The sequence below is a fragment of the Lates calcarifer genome, linkage group LG13 (genome assembly GCF_001640805.2).
Source record: "Lates calcarifer isolate ASB-BC8 linkage group LG13, TLL_Latcal_v3, whole genome shotgun sequence".
In the NCBI taxonomy this organism is placed as follows: Eukaryota; Metazoa; Chordata; class Actinopteri; family Centropomidae; genus Lates; species Lates calcarifer.
This window is the reverse complement of record NC_066845.1, coordinates 17,062,216-17,078,115: the sequence shown is the minus strand read 5'-3', so window position 1 is coordinate 17,078,115 and position 15,900 is coordinate 17,062,216. Positions and strand designations below refer to the sequence as shown.

The window sequence follows — 15,900 nt, the reverse complement described above, 5'->3', positions numbered from 1 at the left end:
GCCTGAGCCATGCCATAACTCTATGAGTGGCGACAGTGCATTTCAAGGCCTGCTGGTGTCCCTGGCAGCTCTCATTAGTCCTATGAATAGTCTGCTATTTGTGTTTGTGCAACTGAATCCTGGGCTTTTTATGACTGTTTACCATGGAGGGAGTCTCGCTAAGAGCCCTCCGCACTATTGGGTGTCACAAATAAATGATATCCACTGCTAGAGCTGGGTCAAACAGTAGTTCAAATAAGCATTTGTTTTCCCCTCCTCTGAGAACCACATGAGTAGGAGTTTATTGTATCAGCACATTTAAAATAGAGTCTGGTTAATCATAGAAGAGCACAGCACATTAACTTCTCTCTAACCTCTCTCACACTGATTGTGCTGCTCTGTATAGCAAACTTATATAAACTGCTGCTGTGGTATGCTTAAACAAACCACAATAAATATATGTGAATACAGTTTGAACTTGCTGCTCTGTTGGCCACTCGTCAACTTTCCCAAACCTGCAAACCATGTCTGTTTATTCTAATAAGGCGCAGAGGGCTGAAAGAGAAGCATTAACTGGGTACAGTGCTGCAGCACCCCTCAGTCTGTATTTATTATTCCAATATGGAGAACAGGCATGTCTAATTGCTTGAACAGGTATATATGTGTGTGTGTGTGTTTGTGTCCCAGTCTTGGGCTGTGAGTACACAGGTTGAATTGAGAAGTGGGTCCCTTGCAGAGCGGTGAAGCCAGCCTCACATGGTTTTAATGCTTCCTGCTTGTTGTTTTATGTGTCTACATTAAATAGAGCCACATGCTATCAATAGACTTCTACACATGTGGAGGAAATATTTGGCCTTGAAAACGCTGGGCCCATTAAGTTCAACATATGACTTGGGAAATCGATAAATGAATCAATGGAAATGTAGGCCTCACTACTGCAGCCATTAAATGCTCCTAAAAAAAACCCTGTTAGCCTAAAAGGCCTTTCTTTGCCTTGAGGGGTTGACAGGCAGGATTCATTTGGAGAACTTACGTCAGAAGCAGCATTTTTGCGCAAGCTGGGTGTGCCTCAGTGACATGTGACGACCTGGACGGCGCAGGTGTCACGTTTGTGGCGTGAATCACAGTCTGCGTCCTCGCACACATGCAGCCACCCAAACCCAGCAGCTCACAGGCGTGTGTGAAGCACCCACCAAGAGCATTGGGCCTGCTCTGTCACCACACTGCCTACATGCCTGTACTAGCACGTTTAAGAGCACACATTCATACACACGCCATCAAATGTGTGAGTAGCAGGGAGCAGCAATCCAACTGCTTGAGGATGACTCTCCCAAGATTACATAAGATGCAACATTTTTGTCAGGGCAAAAGAAAACACATGCCAATCAAAAAATAACACTAAAATGTGGGTGTATTTAACAGTAATTGTTTTCCTTCTGAACACAACAGTGAATCTGAATGTGTTTTGAACTGGTGCAGATAACTGTTCACGTTTTTCACATAAAACGAATCTGTCATACTTGACTAACTGCAAATGATAAGGTTAAATGAATAGAGCAACATTTTGGTAAATATTATAGCTTGTTGTCTTGAGGGAATAGTTTGACATTTTGGGAAACACGATAATCTGCTTCATTGACAAGAGATAACTTGGAAACAGGAGGGAAACAGCTAGCCAAGCTCTGACTAAATGTAATAAAATCAGCATCTCTAAAGTTCACTAATGAACAAATTTTGTCTGACAACCTGTTGTGGTTTTACAGAGGGTGATTTATCCCAACTCAAAAATTGGAGCAACAGAAAAACAGCCCGACAATCTAAAAATGTCAGATTATGACATGGTTAAGATTTTCGTTTTTGTTTTTGCCATTAAGTGCACTTGTTAACTTGTTAACATGATAGTCTTTCCATTAATGGGAATAACGTTCGTTGAGGCTCAGTAAGTTTCATCTGGATTGTTATGTTTAAAAAACCAAGGCACAGAACACTGATGACTCAGGGCAAAAAGCGCAAAGATGCAGAGAACACCAGGAACCACATGCTGACCAGAGGTCTCAATGTTCTTTTCACTACACTGACCACCATTTATTAAGCAGAATGTGAATGAGATTGTATTTCTTCTAATTATAATAAAATCAAATGTGGTAAAACTATTGTTTATGCAAAAAAGATCAACAATATTCATAAATGACTCTGATCTATTTTAGTAACATGAAGGCATACTGGTAGCTACAGAAGACTGAGGTCAGACAGGTTGTGCACAGAGTGTGAAGCAGTAAGAAAAATCTCTGAGGGAACAGGACGATCTCTCAGCTGTATGCTATCGACCATGTCAATTATCACACTGTCAGCTCACTTCAGATAAATCACTGTACAACATACAGACATCTCCTCACTCAACTGTACCCTCAGGAGGAGATTTCAGTGACTTGGCAATGAAAGAGTGATGGCTTTAAATATATCTCTCAGCAGCATTAGTAGTAAATCTTCTATCATGTTTATGACCTCCTGGTGCTGAGAGAGCAGAGGGGTGAGAACTTGTCCCTCAAAAATCCCTTGACTCACCATTTTCCTGCTGTGCCTTTTTTAGTTCCTCCTAAAATGCAAAATCTCAGATTGCAATAACATCATTATTATCATCATTGCAAATTCATTATTGCAGGATCATTATTAGTATATTGCAGCATTTTGGTTTTCTAATGCAACACATTTAAAGTTGTTTAAATCCTTTCAGCTCATGAGGTTCTAGGGTTGAGGTGAGACCACCTTTGGAGATAAGTGCCACCACTTCCCTCACTCCTGTCCAGAAAAATGTTCATGAGGACTTCACATTACACAGAGGATGCAAATGAATGTGCACCAAAATTCTTATGTACAAACACCAGGGAGTCTAAACACTGTGGAATATGCTCCAATATAACTGTCAAGGCATATTACACAGCTGCCTCTTAAGTAAACTGCTGATTTAGTGTGATTACATGCAGCAGGCAGGTTGAGAATTTCCAAGAGTTGATTCACTGGTCCATATTAGCAAGACTGTGTGTCAGAATCTGGACCCTAGTATGTTATCTCACCTCTTTCTCTATTTTCTGTCTTTATTTAACTCCCAGAGGTGTACAGTGCACTGAAAGAGATCTTTTTTATTATCAAAAAGAATATTTCTCTAAAAGAAAAATGCTGTGTGGTCACATGAGAATGAAGCAGGGAATGTGCTGACTGCATGAACCCCTCATCTCAAACCTCATGTGCCATGATAACTCTCAGTCGGTCAGTCAGCTGCCTGAAGTGCTGGAGTTTGTGTATCTTCGATGCAATATTTCACCCGCAGCACAATACATTCAACAACATGGTAAACACAGTTTGTGATGACGCAGAAGAGAGGAACTAAAATCAAAATAAGACGCCCACATGACAAAACAACCCAGACTCCCACTGCAGCTATAAATCACTTCAACTTTTTAATCAGTCAAGGACGAAATATGAACGTCCCATGCCAAAGACTGCACATTAAATTCATTAACCGAGTTCTTACAGTAGAGCAGCGCATACAGAGTGGCATTTAAAAAGTCATTTCTAATTCCATTGAACATAAAACTTGAGCTGTCGTTTGAACTCCGCCCCGTCCCATTTTCTTTGCGGTATTTGGGCTTTGTGAGGGATAAAAGCGGCCTGTGAAAGTGGATCGGGGAAAATGGACCAGTTGGCTCGCAGCTCAGAGCAGCAAATAGAAACACATCGTTCCAAATCCCTCCTCTCCAACTCAAATAGGGCCCCCGGTTTAACGGCAGAGTTGCACTTGCCACAACATTTGAGGCTCTTTATAGCTTACATATGCACAAATCTTATTATGACTTCCATCTTTGGATGCTCAGGGGCTAATGGATAAAGTCGATGTGAAAATACAACCATTGTGGAGGGAAATGACCTGTGAAGGGCCAACTAGGAAACAGCATTCTCATTTTTGTGACCCACTGTGCCCGTCTGCCGGTTTTGTCGTAAGGAGGCCAAGGCAGGCGGCGGGTGGAAGTTCTGCTTCTGTTGGCTGCTGGCTAAAGCCGCCCACAGGTCAGTCAGGGTCAACGTGAACTGGTGGGACAGTGGTTAGAATGTGACCTCAGTCCAGCCCCACACAGCTGAAAAGACTTGCTGCCAAAACCAGGCTGAAGCTCAAGTTTGAACCCTCACATCCTGTGTAAAAATGGGCCACAGTACCATCTCCTACTCCCTTAATCACTCCAGGATGAATTGAAGGAAACCAAATTGCAGCGGTTTGTCTAGACGGGACACCAGAGGATCGAGTTCCAACCAGGTTAAATAATATTTCCAGAATATTTAAGGCTTTGGTTGGTGTACCAGATGGTTTGCTACTGTATTAAGTGCCAGAAAGGGCACACGATCACATGAAAGTACTTGAAAACCAATTTAGAAAACTTGTCAGTGACTCACGTTTTGTCCACCTGTCTGGTATCAGCAACAGATTAAATCAAAGATAACGAAGATGCTGTTTCCCCAGTGAGTCACACTACATGGGCTGTACTTAGCCCAACTCAGACAGGTCACACAGGCTGACCTGCTTTTTTCACTAGATCACAGTCCTTCCTCCTGCAACAAAGTTCAGGCACTTTTAACCACCAAAGATGTCCTTTACACAGAGCACACCACCTCCGCGTTCAGTAACTGTGAGGAGATGTTACCATAGAAGACAAACAGGTCATGTCCTCTGTACTTTTTTCTGGGAATATCAAGATTTAAAAGGTTTAGTTCTAGTTTAGTTCTGCAAAAAGTTGTTCTGTGGTATATTAACATGGCATATTAATTTGTCTTTTCTTATTTCTGAAATTTGATTCAGCATGTCTTCATCTTTAACTACCATCTTCTATTAGATAGTATGATATAATGTACGTGTTTGTATTGCAACTGAATGACATGTTTTGTTGCACATGACATTTACTGTATCACACTCTCTGTTTTGTGTTGTATGCTTTTCTTCCTGCCTTTCTCCAGAACACTATTAACAAGGAAAACAAATCTTATCGTCTTCTGCAGTTTCACCATCATAAGGCTGGACTAAAAGCAACCATGCATGGGTGTCAGTCTTTTTAACAAGTAAGGAATGTGAACATCTTTTCGATCTCAAACCCACCAGAACGTCTGATCAACCAGTTAGCTGACATATTCTGCGGGGCACTGTATTGTTACCTATTACACCTATTGCTGTGAAGATTTGCAGAGATGTACCTTTGCAGAACTGTAATTGAATTGGGTCCAATGTATTAGAACTTACTATTAACAGGAATAAGCCATAAGGTTAAATAACATTTTAAACATTTGTTAAATACAGGTTTCCTTATGTTTATTATTATTTGGATGTTTGCACTAACTGCTTGTAGCTCCTTCTATAGTCAACACAATTTAAGACCAAATGACTCTGTTTACTTTTGGGTGCACTGCCTGTGAATCATCCTGCACTATCACTAATTGAAATCAAGCAAAGAATTTCTTAGCAGCTTAGTGTTTGTGCAGATTATTTTTTCCTTGCCAGCTAACATCTGTTGTCTAGATCAGATTTCATTCATGCAAAGCAGCAAATGCACCAATTATTTACCATGCTTACACACTAATGTGCGTCTCTGAGCTCGGCAGTTAAAAAGTGCATGCATGTTGTTATGTTGTATACGTGTGCAAGAGAGCAATTTCATTCAGTCTAACAAGTTGTGGCAGGAGTGTTTGGTGGGGCACTGCAAATACACCCACTCTGTGTGTCTTGATTTGTTATGTATGTGTTTGTGTTAATGTGTGTGTGTGTGTGTGTGTGTGTGTGTGTGTGTACAGGTTGAGACATGGGCATCTAAACACAGCCTATTTACCGACAGCTGTGTTGAGCAACAGCTCAGAGATGTGTGTGTGCATAAATGAGCGTGTTGCAGAGAGTATCCTCCCTAACACCTGAGGCCAGACAGCGACTGCAGAAAACAAGAACCTCTGTCAGTGTGTGTCACTGCAGACGAAGCTGATTCACAGGTCTGCCATTTATGCAAACCTTAAGGCACTCTCAGCACTGATCAATTTTCTGATTATTTTACAGTCTGTCTCTGTCCTTTCAAAAGATTTCCATGAAAGACACTAAGTGATTCTGGATGGGGATGGTAAGATGACCGTCTGGCTCTCCAGCAGGGTGAATTCTTCCAAAGGTTCAAGTGGTTTTCACTTTGGATCCTTGAGCTGAAAATGTAACGGGAAAAATGTGAGGAATTTGCTTTCCTTTCATGTTGTTACTTGGCAGGGCTTTTCCAGACACCTCCCGTCCTACATGCAACTGTAACGCTGGGACTAAAGCTACCTCTCTCTTTCCTACCACCTACAGTCTTCCACAAGTTTTGTGTATGGAGATTGACATATGCTGGGAACCACAGATGGACAAACAGATGTAAGATCACGAGTCTTTCTCCTGATGTGTCCACCCACTTCACATGACAAGACTGTGCCAGGAAGGAAGAGAGCGAGGAAGGAAGCGTCAATCAGTGAAAAGTGGTCCATCGACAAGAGTTCAAAGGTCAGCACTTCATTGAAGAGGTAATGTCAGACTGAAGATGGAAAAATGAAGATGTGGGGGTGATGAAGAGACTGAGTTGGCATTTTTACGACTACACCCAACTTAAAGATAGACTTCAGTTTAAATTCTCCTCGCCAAGAAATATCCATGATATGCATATTTTGTCTGATAATGTGTTAATATGTGTTCCTCATAAACCCAGCTGCTTCCTGTTGAAAGTTTTTTCCTGCACTTTCTTTTTCTGCCAACTGCAAATTCAAGACATTGTCACCTTCTTATTCTACCTCTGGCTTTGTGCAGTCAAGCTGATTTCCTGTGGAGTGATGCAGTGTTTTATCATGCGATGTGAAACACTGTATTGACTGGAGGAGGCTTAAGTCTTCTCTCAGTTAATTTGGCAAATTCTTGACATTAATATGCTACACCCAGCACCTTCAATGAAACAATCAAGAATTTCCAAGAATTCTGTTGTTTGTGAATCATTAAAATCAATAGTAACATTTTAATTACCCTCCCAAACATAAAAGACTGACCAAAAGGGTGGTGACTTTCAAAAGCCAAGAATACAGGAACAATATATTTTTGTTGTATTATATATATTTGTATTTTTTTTATATTTGTACTTTTGGTGGGTTCCTTCACAAGCCCAAGAGTGAGGCTCCCCAGACAAATGGCTTCCTGTCTGTCTCACCCAGGATGCTCAACAAGTTGTAAACACATGTAAGGTGTTGATGCTGCAGAGAGAAACACATGGACAGCAGTTTGTACGCCTGGACACCAGTCAAGTCAGGATGTGGTTTGTCACTGAGGTATGGCAAACTGTCCTGCACAGCAGATCCTCTGACCTCTGGGGAGCGGGCTCTCCACCTGAACTCCCCAGCCTCCTGTTATAACTCCTGTGACTTGTGATTAGGTTGTCTTCCAATAAGACACTACAGAGAGAGTGATTGCTTTTGACTTTTGAGAGTCACTATAGATCTACAATACTGCATATAACATTGTACCAGTTGAGCGAGAGTCACTGTAGTTTTTCCTCTCCAGGTTAACAGTGGTTTCTTTAAAGGAAAAAAGTAAGTAAAAAAGGCTGTAATACATTTTACAGTCCTTGTAAGCAGATAGAGGCACATTTAAAGTATTTATTAATGTACTTGTTCATACCCATGACTCCATCCATGAGGCAAAATAGATTATTCTTGACATAATTGTATGTATCACAAAATGTTTAATAAGTGTCTTACTTTGAGCAATAGGGTCAAGAGCATGTTAGAACAGTTTTATTTCACATTAGAAACTTCTGTATTTTTGTTTTTGGTCACTGGTGTGAGGTGGAGAAGGCTCAGTTAATCAAGACTGGATGGTAGTTGGTGGGTGTTGCCTTTTAAACACTAACTAGCTTATTTAGTCATAAATGTTTAATTTCAGTAAAACACTTAAGACTATATGTTTAAGACTGCAAGTATATTCATAATCTCATCGTTGGACTGAGGGCAGACTGGACACTTCAGAGACTCACTATTGTGAAGTGGTATTATGAGACAGGACGGGCCGTGGCTAACTGGTTAACGTGCTGACTTTAGTATAATAAAAGAGGTAGAAATAGAGGCAAAACAAGAGTTAACATTGGTTCCCACCAATAGAGACAGCTCCTGGTGGGTAAAGGAAAGAAGTTTGATGCTGTTTCTTCTAGGCTAGGAAGTAAACAGCTGTTAATCCTAACACTGGCTATGTAGCAATACCAAAAATATGGTACCAAACACATTTATAAACAAGTTAAAATTTGATGTGAATGATTTGTATGTGTGTATTATAAGTGAATGAATGCTTTATACTGTGCTTTCAAATGATTAAAAACAGTATATAAATCCTTTAAATTTGATTATTGAGAAGTTTTGAAAAAACAAAACTATTTTACATTATTTCCAACACTATAAGGTAATTGTAAACACACATAAGTACTGACACACTACAACGTCCTTATAAATGCTAAATAAATGCTTAAAGGCTGTTTGCCATGAACACCTCCACTACCACCAAATATTCACATCAACTTATGAATAGATGTTTGTTTTGTGCAATGACCGAGAAGATTTTTATATAATTATCAGTCATAGTGTAATCACTTTAAGTCTCTCTGACAACCTTTCAAAATAAAGGTTCATCACATTGGCTTAAGCACAAGCATGCAAACATAAACTTAAGCTTATGGTTTTATAGACATACACACACACATACACACACATACACACACACACACACACACACACACACACACACACACACAGTGAAGCTGGGGGAATTCCTTCAATAACACTCAGGCCAAAGCAGACATGGGTGGTCCATGCTTGTCATTACATCCCCGCAGGCTAGAAGGCAAACACAAAGTACCATGGGAAACACAACCTTTGCTGATGGCAGTGCAATAGAGGTGCTGTCAATCTGGCAGGAGACAAGTCATGAACTCAGAGTGAAGCACAAATCACTTGGAGATGTAAGTTTGGTGCATCAACCAGCCAGAGATTAAACTATCCCCAGGGCAGAGGCAACTTTAACAGCGAGGAAGCTCTATGGTAAAAATATATTGTGGAGAATAAATCCCTCTGTCACTACCTGGACTGAATCATTCTAATAAAGTAAAATAGAGTAATAAATATTATGTTACTGTGGCAAGCTGCTGTGGCATTAACATCAATCTCAAATTGTTGATTTGATTGGTGCCTTGAGCTACCTATGCACGGCTCACACTCAAACCCAAACCACAGGCCTGAGCAAACACACTGAGCAAACAGGCAGGGCTGCTGTCAGGACCTGAGAGTGGGGCTTGTTTATGCTTCAAAAGCACAGAGAATGGGGCAAAGGGCAGGGCCTTTTCTCTCTAAGTGTAGAGATGAATGCGTCTGAATGGAGATGAATGGGACAAGAAACATAAACAGCTCTTATCTCTCCGTCCTCTACCCCTGCAGTGACCTTTTCTTGTCTTCTTTGGCTTGCTCACATGGCAGTTTGCTTCCCTGCTGAGCCCGGCTCTCCCCGTGACCACTGTACACCTTGTTTAGTCAATATGTAACACAGAGAATCAACACACTGACACAAAGCACAGATTGTACCTCTGTCCACATCTCATTTTTCTCAGGGTGGATACTGTTGACACTCCTGCTCCCTGGTATTTGCCTGACAGATCTGTGACCGATGTGCACCAGCCATATCTCAACCAGCGACTGAATATTGACTGTCTGCACACAGAGTCGATTTTTTGATGACATTTCATGTGTTCAAATTATTTCTGCATATTTACCCTAGCAGAATATAGATCCACGTATGTATAGATAAAGATCCATACACTGACTCTGCATCACCGAGCACTCTGGAAAATACAGTCAGCCACATATCTGACTGTTACACATTAAACAAAAGCCATTCTCGTGTTTACCTATTGACTGTTCACACAAAGCTGTGAGGAAGCGAAAATGTCAGAGGAAGCGGCGTGCAGGTGAATCACTGATTACAGCTGAGAGTGGATGAGCTGCTAACATGCGAGGCCAACAGCTGTGGAGCCTCAGGGAAGTCTCAGTAAGGAGGTCACAGATTGTGCAGAGCAAGGAACACGGCAAACTGATCAGCTCAGGACAGTGATTTGTAACTGCTGAAATTAAAGAGAGCATGTGAGCAACAACTTTGTCACCCCAAGGGGCTCATGCCTATTTAAACACAGTCGTGCAGCGTACAAAAATGCTTGACAGAGGATTGAAACTGGTATGGATTAAACTGGAACACAATGAAAACTTTCTGCTAATGGTGAACAAGTTTTCAATTAAATAGAGCTGGTTTACATGTATTCTCTCTAGTGTAGCAGAATACATTTGATAATAAAACACAGTTAAGAGTTAAGATGTCTCAAATTTATAAAATAAAAAATAAAAATCATCTAATTTTCATAATTCAGTCTGGATAACCACAAAAATCGAATTCAATTATCATAGTGCCTTTCTGTCTGCCAAATCTTAGCCAGATTTTCACCATAAAATTTTGAAATATGGTGCTGCCAAACAGACAGAGGAAAAAACATAATCCAGTTTTCCGTGAAGTTTAAAGCCTTGATTGCAATCAAGGAAAGAAAAGACTCTTTTCTTTGACCATCCAGACATTCATATTCTCTAAGTCCATTTCTCCAATGTAGCATTGCGTCCCACAGACAGATAAACAAGGCAAAGAGTCTGCAGCCATGATACCACTTCTGTGAAGCTGTGCTTAAACCTAGTTTTGAGTTAAATGCTCATGTCAGCGTGCTAACATGCTCGTCATTGCCAGAAACCATATTATATTCTATCTTCCTGACACCGCTACCTTAGCCCTAACTTTAACTGTTGCACGTGTGTAGAACAAATCAGGTTTCCAGTACGGACTGGGCAGTGACAATACTCATGAGTCTGTGAATGTTTTGGTCGATTCCTCTAGTTAGTTGGCTACCATTGCCAAATAGTTTCCTCATATTGAGTCCTTATAACTCAACTTAATGTAGGGTTTTCCCTTAAGTTGCAACCTGTATATTTCCATAGAAGCCCACTAGATCCTTGAGTGAGTAGAATAACTAGACTGAAAAAATTTTTTAAAAATTTTTATACACGTCATTTTTAAAGCAATGTTTGGTGTGACATGAGTAAGGAGATAACACCATATGTTTATTTAAAGGTGTCTCAATATAGAGTAGTAAGACTAATATTTGAGATATTCTAACCCAGTAAGCCATTTTGCTGGTAGCCTTTAAGGACTGTTTTTCAGTTAACATGGTCTGCTGATGTTGTGGTTGGTGGCAGCTTTGGACCATCGATCTCTATAGAGAAAGAGATTAGAAAGGAATGGAGGAGAAGATGCTTGGTGGTGATACAGAGGGAGTTGCTAGGTGAGGACTGTCTTCTTTATCCTGACAGGGGTCCCCACACATTAAAACCAGATGCAGCCAGGCTCCAGAGAAGTGAGGTGCATTATGGATTGAACTTTGTGGTCTGGATGGCATATTTAGAATCTGCCAAGCTCATCCATCATCAGGTCAAAGCATGTTCATTACTCCTTCTCAAGCAGGCCAAAGGGAACAGAGCAGAGGTTAGTGTGTCACGTGAGTACGCCAAACAAGTGGCTAGTGTTTATGTGTACATTGTGTGAAAAGCAAACTGGAGAATGATCACCTATCTGCGAGATGGAGAAGATTCATGGCTGGGAGTCTGAAGAAGAGCGTTGTGTGTAGAAACCACAGTGACGTCCCTGTCGGCTCAAAACAGCCTCCTTGCCAGGACCGGCCTCTCTGTGGTTTGTTTACATTGAGAGCTATTCCAGACAGCACGTGCACACACCGACGTGCACGGTACACTGCACACCTCAAGAAAATATGTGTACCTCACACTGCAAACACAGACTTGAAAAATCGGTCATGGGGGCGAAATGAGTGTACTTCTGTCTGTCTCTCCCACTCTCTTGCATGCAAACAAACACACACACACACAAACACACACACACACACACACCTGTATTAGCCCCCTTTTCCGGACCCAGTTCGCACAGCTGGCTTGGCAACATTATGTGAATGCGGAGAGACCGAGCCAAAGAATTCTGCAAATCAAGAATGTGTGTGTGTGTGTCTGACTTTCTTCATGTCTCTGTGTGTATGTGTGTGAGTGAATTTTTGTATCTATGCATACAAACACATTTGTGTCCTCATGTTTTTGACTCTGTGCGTGTGTGTGCGCATTGCAGGATGTGAGTGATTGCCCTGTGAGGGGGAAGGATGATGGAGCACTAAAAAATGAATCATCAGCAGACGGCTTGGCTGTCCTCCCCCCTCTGTGTCTGTCTCTAAGCCTCCTGGGATCTCAAAGCTCTCAGGAACAGAGTCCTGATTGCAGAACTCTTCAATCAACTCCCACATAATGGAGATGGCCGTTTGGCCAAATGGTAAAGGTGTCTGTTCCATAATGTCCCAGATCTACTATCCATAATAGAAAGGTCATAGGTTTGATATACAGTGTCAAAGTAACTTTACAGAATGAATGAGAAGGATAAAGCAGGTATGCAGGCTGCCATTCCCAATATGAACGATTTCAGTTTTTCAAATAATAATTAATCTTCCTGAGGCAGTGATGGATGAGAGCACACGGAGAAAACATTAACTGAGCCTGGTTGCAATATGATGTTTTTTTGTTTGTTTGTTTTTTCATTTGTTTGTTTATGTGTTTGTAAGAAAATGTGACTAGTTTAGTACTAAACTGAGTCACTTGTGATGACATTGCTAACTGAGTGAAACCCAAGGTGATGCATGCTGACACATGCACAATAAAAACCAAACAGCAGACATAGTTTCCCATGTGAATTTCTTTTATAAGTTGTCTCTTTGCATACAACATTGTCACATGAGAGCCAAATGTCATTTGTTACAACAGTGAACTCATGGAAGACACTACACTTTAAATAAACATCGAGGTTATAATATAATCTCAATGTAATGTTTTTGTTGTCAGCAGATCAGTAACAGTAGCATTCCCATAGTAACGACAGACCAGCCTGTCTGTCAGTCCAACACTGCTCCTCAACAGCATATTTAACATCTAGGCAATTAAAAGGTGAGTGCAACAAAATCACAAAAACTGACTGCTCAGGTTATCAATCCACACTGAGAATTTGGGGTGTTTTTTTTGTCCATCTTTAACATGTCCAGTGGGAAATTGTTTAGAAACAGTGGACCAGTAAAATAAAATGTTATCATTTACAGTACTTCCACTTCAAACCGTTTGAGGTATGGTCTCTATATTAACCAAATCAAATGGGATATCTCCATAGAGTATATAGATGATTAGATAGTACCAGACATGATAAGTTGTTTCAGTTTTTTTGTTTTGTTTTTAATTTTTTTGATGTGTACATTAGAGAATATATGAGAGAAACAACACCTGTGTTTCATTGTGGGTAAAATGTCAGAGGAGTCCAACATGGTCACTCAGGTCATTGTCAGGCCTCTCTGGGTTCTCCCTCGGTGAGGCTGCAATTGAGCAACTCTTCCCATCAGCATATGCTCACAAACATGCCTACACCCACAAACACAGTCATCATCTGTGTCCCAGTATCTTATGGCTAATCTGTACCAGATCTCCACACTAATCCCTCAAATGCCTGAGGATCAACATGATGGGCTCTTTAAGATGGACATGATGACACAAAAACACACCTGACGCGGAGAACGCCAGTAAAACTCCCAGCGCCGCTCCATGGCTTCCTGCTGCGGCTTCCAAACAATAACACAGAGGAGGGAAAACAATTCTCAGCAAACAAGATTACAGCTGCACAAGCTTAACAGGCATGCCATTAAGTACATCCTCCAGACAACAAAGGCAAACGCAGACTTATCTTAGTTTTTTTTATGAGAGCTGAAAAAAAGAGAAAACATCTCGCATGATTTCCTGGCAATCTGTGGTAATCACCACAGAGAGCTGGTGGACCATCAAAGATACAATCAACCACTTAAGACACACACAGTCAGCTCTGTGCAGCTCTGCACTGGCTCTTATTTATGCTCTGATTTCCCTTTTGGCAGAGCCGCTGTTGGTAAGAGTAAGTGTATGAACAGAGAGGACAGACATTATGTGGAGAGACCCATCAACAAGGATTCAATTCTTTCTCCTCAGTCTGCTGTGAAGACTGCTGTCTGCTCGCTTGTTCACTCAGGTCTGCTTTGTCTGTTCTATGTGTGTGTGCGTGTGTGTGTGTGTGTGTGTGTGTGTGTGTGCAACATACACTCATTTAGTAAATGGTGGATGCACAGCGTTCCCACCCGTCTCCACCCAGTCCTGAAATACACCAGGCAGGATGGTTACAGACACACATACATAGACACATACACACAGGCCTTATGAAAAATAACTGTAGTAATCCTTTAATAATCCTTTCAGTGACTAAATATTTTCTAAACCAAAACAAACTGCTCCACAAAGGCAGCTGGCCAATGGTTTCTTAAACTAAACAAGGACTGAAAGCAGGGCGTTTTCCCACTCAGAATTACATCTGAATAATATCTTTTGGATAATTTCTGGATAACTTTATCTGGATAACTTTGTCTGGATTGCTTTCCAGATTATAAAAAGTTTTGGGTTTTACTCAGTGCAGTCACCCTGCCTGTTTGTAATGATTTTGTTGTCATGAGAAGAGGAAAAAATAACCAAATAATTCAGATGTTGCACATGGAATAAATATATGTCCTTATGCAGATGATACTGTTTTATATAGCTGTGATTCTCTCTTAGATGTGTGTCATAAACAGTCCGACTATAATATTTTGCAGTTTCAGCTCACTCAAGTGTGTGTTGACTACAGACAAAACTTAACTGGTGTTATTTTATAATGCTAGGAGGGAGCACAGACTTTGCAGATGTTGTTTCAATTCAGGGGAAGACAAGTTGATATTTGGTTTGATGAATGTCTCTCTTTTTGGTGACATATTGGAAACCGTTTGAAGAAACTGAGACTGAAGTTAGATTCTTATTTTCAATACAAGACTTCTCTCTTTGAAGCTACAATCAGAAGGTTGTTGTTACCTTTTCACTGTCTTGAGAGTTTGGTGATTTGTTTTACGTGAATACGACAGTACAATGTCTCTGCATGTATTTGGCTGTAAATTTATGGTAAATGACTCCTTCATTAACTGTCTGTTCCTATCTCACTTTAGGCCTTATTTCAGTATGATCTGGATGATTGTTATTGGTTTTTAGTCTTGTTTTAGTTATTTTCTGACTTTGCCTTGTTTTGTTTGCATTTTTTTCTGTGCTGTAGTGTAGACCAAGTTTGCCTTGCAAGAGAGATTCCCACTCTTGTATAAAAGTGTAATTTAAAAAATATATACTCACAGTATACCAAAATATTAGACGGAACAACACATCTGCAAATTTTAACAATAATTACAACAGCTAGTTACTAATTTAGATATAATTAATAACTGTAAGTTATGAAAATTTCTGACTGAATGAATGCCAACTTACTAATTAATTAATTGTTGCAGACAGATTAGATTCATCACTACTATAGTGTATGTGTAATAACTTGCTGCTCTGAATAGTGGTATATTATTAATTGCTAATTTGAAAACTAGTAATTATGATCGTTTATATGATCAAATAATCAGCTCCAGCAGATAGAGATTTGAATAACTTGTTCAAGGGCATTTCAGCTGGGTTGCTGATCATAATCACCCTCAGCCAAACTGTACAGTGCAGCAGGAGCGAGGAGGACGTGCTCACCCCTGTCGGTTATACATGGAAGTGATCCAGATCATGGGGGCTGGACTGGATCCAGGTGCAAGGGGGGGAAAAAAAGCCTGGCAGGATCATTAAGAG

At 40.6% G+C, this 15,900-nt stretch overlaps 1 long non-coding RNA gene across 1 annotated transcript; it reads left to right on the top strand.

Moving 5' to 3' along the window:
- Positions 1 to 4,541: 4,541 nt before the first annotated feature.
- LOC108878008 (uncharacterized) lies at positions 4,542 to 8,390 on the top strand. The gene is made up of 4 exons (XR_001960182.2): positions 4,542 to 5,085; positions 5,812 to 6,000; positions 6,087 to 6,223; positions 6,344 to 8,390. It is a non-coding gene; the product is annotated as an uncharacterized LOC108878008 (long non-coding RNA).
- Positions 8,391 to 15,900: the final 7,510 nt, after the last annotated feature.